The 6,530-nt window shown below is 36.6% G+C and overlaps 1 long non-coding RNA gene across 1 annotated transcript; it reads right to left on the bottom strand.

The window, feature by feature from the left end:
• Window positions 1–2,352: 2,352 nt before the first annotated feature.
• LOC116408878 lies at window positions 2,353–4,587 on the bottom strand. The gene is made up of 2 exons (XR_004221362.1): window positions 4,510–4,587; window positions 2,353–4,418 (listed from the first exon to the last, which is right to left on the bottom strand). It is a non-coding gene; the product is annotated as an uncharacterized LOC116408878 (long non-coding RNA).
• Between the last annotated feature and the right edge of the window lie 1,943 nt (window positions 4,588–6,530).

Here is a 6,530-nt window from a genome sequence, read left to right as displayed (position 1 = left end):
ACAAGTAAAAATATATAAGCAGAAATTTAATATGTCACTATAATCAGGACCAGACTGACAATCTGTGGATTCTGCCAAATGCCAGAGGGGCTGCTGTAAGGTGCCACAGATAGTCATTAAGGAAGCAAATAAAGCATGCAAAAGAGCTATCAGGCAAGCTAAAATAGAGATGGAAAGGGATATTGTAGCTAGGAGAAAAAAGAATCCAAAATTATTTTTTTAATTACACGATTAGTAAAAAAATGAAGCAAGAAGAGGTTGGAACCTTACTATCACGGGGGGGGGGTAAGTCTGTCTATACATCTGAGGAACCTTACTATCATGGGAGGGGTAAGTTGGGGGTAAGTCTGTCTATACATCTGAGGAGCCAGCTAATGAAGGCTTCCCTTTTAATATGCCCAGTTCTAGTAATTTTGCTACTGACGCATGGGTCACTTGGAAGGAAATTCAAAAGAGACTTGAACATGTAAAGGTAAACAAAGGTCCAGGACCGGATGGGATTCATCCCAGTGTATTAAATGAGCTGAGCGCTGTGATTGCCAAGCCTCTTCACTTAATTTTTCAGGAGTCGTTGAGGTCTGGCATGGTGCCGAGAGACTGGCGGATTGCTAATATGGTGCCGTTATTTAAAAAAGGATCCCATTCTCAGCCTGAAAACTATAGGCCTGTTAGTCTGACATCAGTAGTAGGAAAGCTTTTGCAAGGGGTAATAAGGGGTAGGGTACTTGAATACATTGCAGTTCACAATACTATACGTTTGTGCCAGCATGGTTTTATGCAGAGTTTTCCTGGTATTATCTTCAATAAGATAGTGACTAACTGAAGTCGCAGATTTATCACAAGAACCATAGGATAGGGTGGTATCATTGGTTGTTGAATAGTGATATTATGTTACGCACCAATAACCCTATAGTATTGATAACAGATTTAGATACATTAATATTTTTAATTACTTTTATGCAATTTAAAATACTTTGCCAATGTTTGAGTTTGATTTTTTTCACGATTCAATTTTTTGTGCAATAAAAAAACCTCAAATTTGAATTTTTTTCAAAAACTCAAATGTTTGTTATTTATTAAGTGCAAAAAACTGGAAAACTCAAATGTAAAAATGTGTCATCTACAAACTTTTTTCTAAATTGAATAAACTTGCATATTGAATGCTCAGTTATTTATTAATATTGAAGATCTTGAATTTTTCAAGTTTACAAGCTCTAAAAACTTGAAAAACTCAAGTTTAAAAATATGGCTTGACTTTGTTTATGACAACTCCCATTGCCTTCTATAGAAACTCGCAAGCTTTTAGATGGCAAATTTTTGCATTGAAGTTTTTTTGCATCTAATAAATACCAGACATTCGAGTTTTTGAAGACAATGGGAGTTGTCCTAGGCAAAGTCAAGTTGTATTTTGAAACTCTAACTTTTTTACTTTTGTAAACTTGAAATATTCAAGATATTCAAGTTTTTTATTTGAACAAGTTTTCCTTATTAATAATTAAGTGAGCATTCGATATGCAATTGTATTCGATTTACTTGAATTCATTTTACTAGGGATGCACCGAATCCAGGATTCGGTTCGGTATTCGGCCAGGATTCGGCCTTTTTTGACAGGGTTCGGTTTCGCCTGAATCCACGGTCCTGGCTGAACCGAACTGAATCTGAAACCTAATTAGCATAAATTAGCATATGCTAATTAGCATTGGCAAGGGTTAAATGTTAGGGGTTTTTTGTTTTCCATTTTTAACCCTTACCGATCCTAATTAGCATTTTCTAATTCGGGGGTTCAGCCGAATCCAAAAAAGTGGGTTCGGTGCATCCCTATATTTTACCATTAATATATGTGGCTTAGCCAAAAAAAAATAAAAAATGATGCCTCTATTTCTTAACTGTTAAGTTTATGCATGTGCCCCTGATGCAGATGGGGTTGAAATGTGTTGTGCTTTTAGTCTATATAAAATAAAAGATGAATCTTTTTCTATTTGCTGTAGTGTCCCTTGTTTTTTGGTTTCTTTTAAATGTTTTCTGAACATTGGATGCCTTGGATGCAGCTTCACTTTTACCAATATACTATTTGGCATAGGATACACAAGCATTATACTCTATCAAGCAATAAGTTTACCCAGCTGTTTGAAAGCAACCAATAACTTGATTGCTTTTAAACAGCTGACAAGTAAATTCTACCTGTTGATTGGTTACTATGGGTTCTTATGGGCTACTTCTCCTGGGCAAACTTCAAGTGCCTTTTATTACATTACCCACATGTTTTATATATTTAAGGTTAAATGATCACTCTCACGTGGTATTAAATTAATTTTTCTCTGACAAAGTCTTTCACAAATATGGAGTGATATATATATAGCAAGTCTCTCTTTATTGAATAACTTAAATGACTGTGTAACTTGTAACGCTTCATTGGAGCCATTGACTTTAATTTTCTTCCTTTCTGCCTCCTCGGATACTTAGACTTGGTTGCCGCACAAATCTTCCCTCCCCTACTGGCTCCACTTTTTCCTTGCAATGTCTCCACTTCTCCCTGCACCCACTTCAGCATCTCCTTATTACTGAGCTCACTGGAGGTATCAAAAATACAAATTTAGGCAACATAATGGTTTTGGAACAACTCAAAGACTGCTTCCATAAAAAAGTGAATATAACTGAACTAATGCACTGTGGTCACATGACCACTTCAGACCATTTTGGGTCAGTCTACTAGAAGCCTCAGTTCTTCTGTCTATAGATTAATGACCATATTAACCCAGACACCAATAAGATTTCTGGAGTAATTGTAAAAATGGTTCCTGACTACGTTTCTAGGTGCCCGCCTCGACTTTTGCCTGTACACCGACTACGATTTTGCCTAAACCTTGCCGGTACCTTGTATTTTCATCTGTACTCTGAAAGTTTGCAGGACCCCAGCTTGGACAGCAGCAGAAAGTTCAGGGGCCCCAAAAGGGCGTCGGTGAAGACCGGGAAGGGCTGGGAGTTCCTGCTTTACCGTAAGAGTCAGATTTTACATCTAGCGGTCTCGCACTGGTTCCTAGTACATTACACAGATGAATAAAAATTCTTACCTCAGATTACGGACAGTCATTAGATCACTGGAATGTTGTGGCTTCGTTCAGCTGAATTAGCCTTGCTTCTACGTTTAGCATTGTTAAAGGAGAACTAAACCCTATTTACAAATTAAGCTCAGCTTGTTGCCCTTTACATGAAGAGCTACTTTCCATTAGCTTTCCTGCAGTAGACTTCCTCCATTCCAGCAATAATAAATCAAAGTAAAAAATACTGTACACTCCTATAAAAGATTCCAGCTTTTGCCACATAATGAAGTGAGATTAGGGCGTACGCACGCGCACTTTCACTCCCCCAAGCCAAGCGCATGCTCACACAGCTCTCCAGATTTCCCCAGGCCAGCGCTGATGTTAGAAGCTAGAAGGAAGTGACGCGATCGGTAAAAAGATGGCCGCCGCAAGAAACGATGCGGCTGAAAATAACTCCAGCGCGGTGCACAAATAGTAAGTAAGCAGGAGAAGTTTCATTACGGCGGTTCAGGAGAGGGACATGTGGCAAATCTTTTAAAAACATTTTAAAAACTTGGGTTTAATTTTCCTTTAAATGCTTTCTTCTCTTGTCTGAATGGTTTTTGAGTAAAATAACTATCCTCTTCTTAGGTTGGAGGGCAATGCCAACGTTCAGCTCTCCTGAATTTTCACATGAACTGTTAACTTTCATCCACTTCCCACCACCCTTCTTTAATTTTTTTGCATCATCTGTAGTGATGGCCGAAATGTTTCACCAGGCATGGATTCGGTTAATTTCTGCGTTTCGCCATTGGCGGATTGTTTCGCAAAACGGATGAAAGAATTAGCCGCGGAAAAATTTGCCGCGGGCGACAAAATAATAACTGCGGGCGACAAAAGAATAACCGTGGGCGACAAAAGAATAGCCGCGGACGACAAAAGAATAGCCGCAGGCGACAATATTTTTTGACGTGCGACATTTTCGCCGTTTCGTGAATCTTTTGAAAGATTCGCAAAAAAACTTTTATCCACTTCCCACCACCCTTCTTTAATTTTTTTGCACCATCTGCATCTGTTATCTGTTCCTTAACATTGCCTGATCTGTTGCTTACTGTCATGTTGTTAGGCTTTGTTATACGTTACATATTTGGTCCTGAAACCTTCAGTCTGATGTGATTGTCACGTAGAATATAATGATGCTAATAATAAATAAAATTCCAAAAATGAGCAGTCGCTCAAAAGAAAATGCCTTCTCGCATTCCTGGTGTTCTCTTGGAGGTAAGTCTAGCACCTCCTCTTGCTTTTCCGCTTCGTGAGCGTCATGGACTTCCATTGGTGGCGCCATCAATAGATTAAAGGATTCCGAGGTGCTTACATTTTCTTTTAGTCCATTGACATCTGTAATTAAATACAATAATGAATAAAATAATAACAATAAACAATTTGCAAACAAAATTATATTTTGTACGAATATAGGAAGCAAACATACCAAGTTTCTCTTTCTCTACTACATCTTCAGGTTCTTGTTCGATGCTTAGAAAAATGGAATCCTGTTGCTGGCTTATTTCCAGCTCTTGTTGCTGTTCTTCTTCAGGAAAAGATTTTTTAACCTCAACTGCCTCTGGTTGATTTTTGGCAGATGATAAATCTTCTTCCTTAATGTTATCTAATTTTAAACAAAAACACAGATTATTATTAGATCCATTATTAGACTTAATTTGCTAAAGTTTTGACATAAAATCAATTCTATATTTTTCCAGTCTGATATTTTAGTAGTATCTTAAAAGGGGAAGTATACACAATTTTGCATAATGAAATATTACATTATGCATTAATTAACAAACATTATAATTTGCTTTATCTTATAGTCCAAAGTAAATATAAAATGTAATATTAAGATAAACATTACCATTAAGATACAATATTTTATTCACAGAACATGATAAACCCTTAAAAGTTCATGTTTGTTTTAGGGTAAACTTTAAAAGGTGACACTTTCCCTTAAATAAACAGGTTCTCATACGCTGTCTGTGCTCCCCCTCATAATTCCTTAACAATCTTACCTTGTAATTGCTTGTAGCATTTCATGTGATCCATAATTTCTTTTTGGACACATTTTTTGGGAGGCTGTCTCTTTAAGAATTTATGCCTCAGAAGTTCTTCTGCTGTGGCTCGATTCTCTGGGTCTTTCAATAAACACCACTGTAGAAACTCCCTGAAATCATACGACCTGGAAGCAGGAAATGTAATAATTCAGTAAATTTTTTCTGAAATATTGTTATCTGATCTTTACTGGAGTGAAATTGTTTGCTGACAGACTATAGAGAATATAATAGAAACCTGAAGCAAAAATATACAGTATTATTTCTACTTATAAACCAAATATTTAGGTGTAACTTTAATGGTTGTTCCTTTATCAGCAGATTGGCTGCTTCATTACAGTAATGCACTATTTATTTGATTATGTTGGTTACGGTAGTGAAAGGATATAATAGAAGGAATATTTTCACATTTACAAATATTTTATTTTAGTATTGATATCAATATGAAGTGTGTCTGTAAATAATTTAGAATAATCTTTTCTACCAGGAAAAATAACAAGTTTAGTTAATTCATTACTATGCTGTTAACATAGTACATCTTCTTGCATAAGCATTATGGGCTGTTGCAAATGTGCAATAGATAACTCACCATCTATGTGACCGCAGAGTTGGTGGATATGCATAGATGATACAGTCAAAAATCCCTTCCTTTGGAATTTTTGCAAGCGCTAAATTAGAAGAATTAGAAGAAGAGTTTATGAGAAACTTCAAACTGCTTACATTGCAAAATGTCACTATCCACTATTTGTTTCCTAAGCTAGAACACACATAGCATGTGACTTCAACCTCAAAACCATTCATACTTTAAACAAAAGATTTAATTTACATTTCATTTATCAAGTGGAGCAAAGTGCAAAAAATGGTTAACATTTTCTATGTTTTCTGCTCTTTGATTTGTGCTGAAATTGCAGGAGGTTTCTGTGCTCCAAAATGTAGAATACAGCAGTGCTAAATAATGACAGTGCTCCATTTATGTGCATTGAAGGTGGGGGGGGGGGGGCGCATAGGTGTCGCCCTTCACTTTCCCTAATTTGTAGGCTATTAACTGACAGTGGTAAAGACAGATTGTTCGCCTTATATTAGCCCTATGTCCGACTGGCTTAGGCAGGTGGCACAAACATAGCAGTTAGCTAGCCGTTTATTAAAAAACCTTACTTTATAATATATTAAGCAGAAAAGCAGAACCTTGGCTGTCCCACAGTACCTAGGTTTGGTCATTTGCTTGGTCATAGTAAGGTTTCTGGTAAAACTGCCCCAGTTTGTGTGCCTAAATATATATGTGTGTGTATGTTCTAATAGTCAACAGGTTTTACTTACGGGCAAATCCTTCAGCCATTTCGATGGTTGTTATACCAAAGGACCAGATGTCACACTGTAAAAAATAAAAACACTTATATTAAATGTGCAT

The sequence above is a fragment of the Xenopus tropicalis genome, chromosome 2, assembly GCF_000004195.4.
Source record: "Xenopus tropicalis strain Nigerian chromosome 2, UCB_Xtro_10.0, whole genome shotgun sequence".
Lineage (NCBI taxonomy): Eukaryota > Metazoa > Chordata > Amphibia > Anura > Pipidae > Xenopus > Xenopus tropicalis.
Note: the sequence above shows the minus strand (reverse complement) of the source record. Positions and strands in the feature narration are given on the sequence as shown.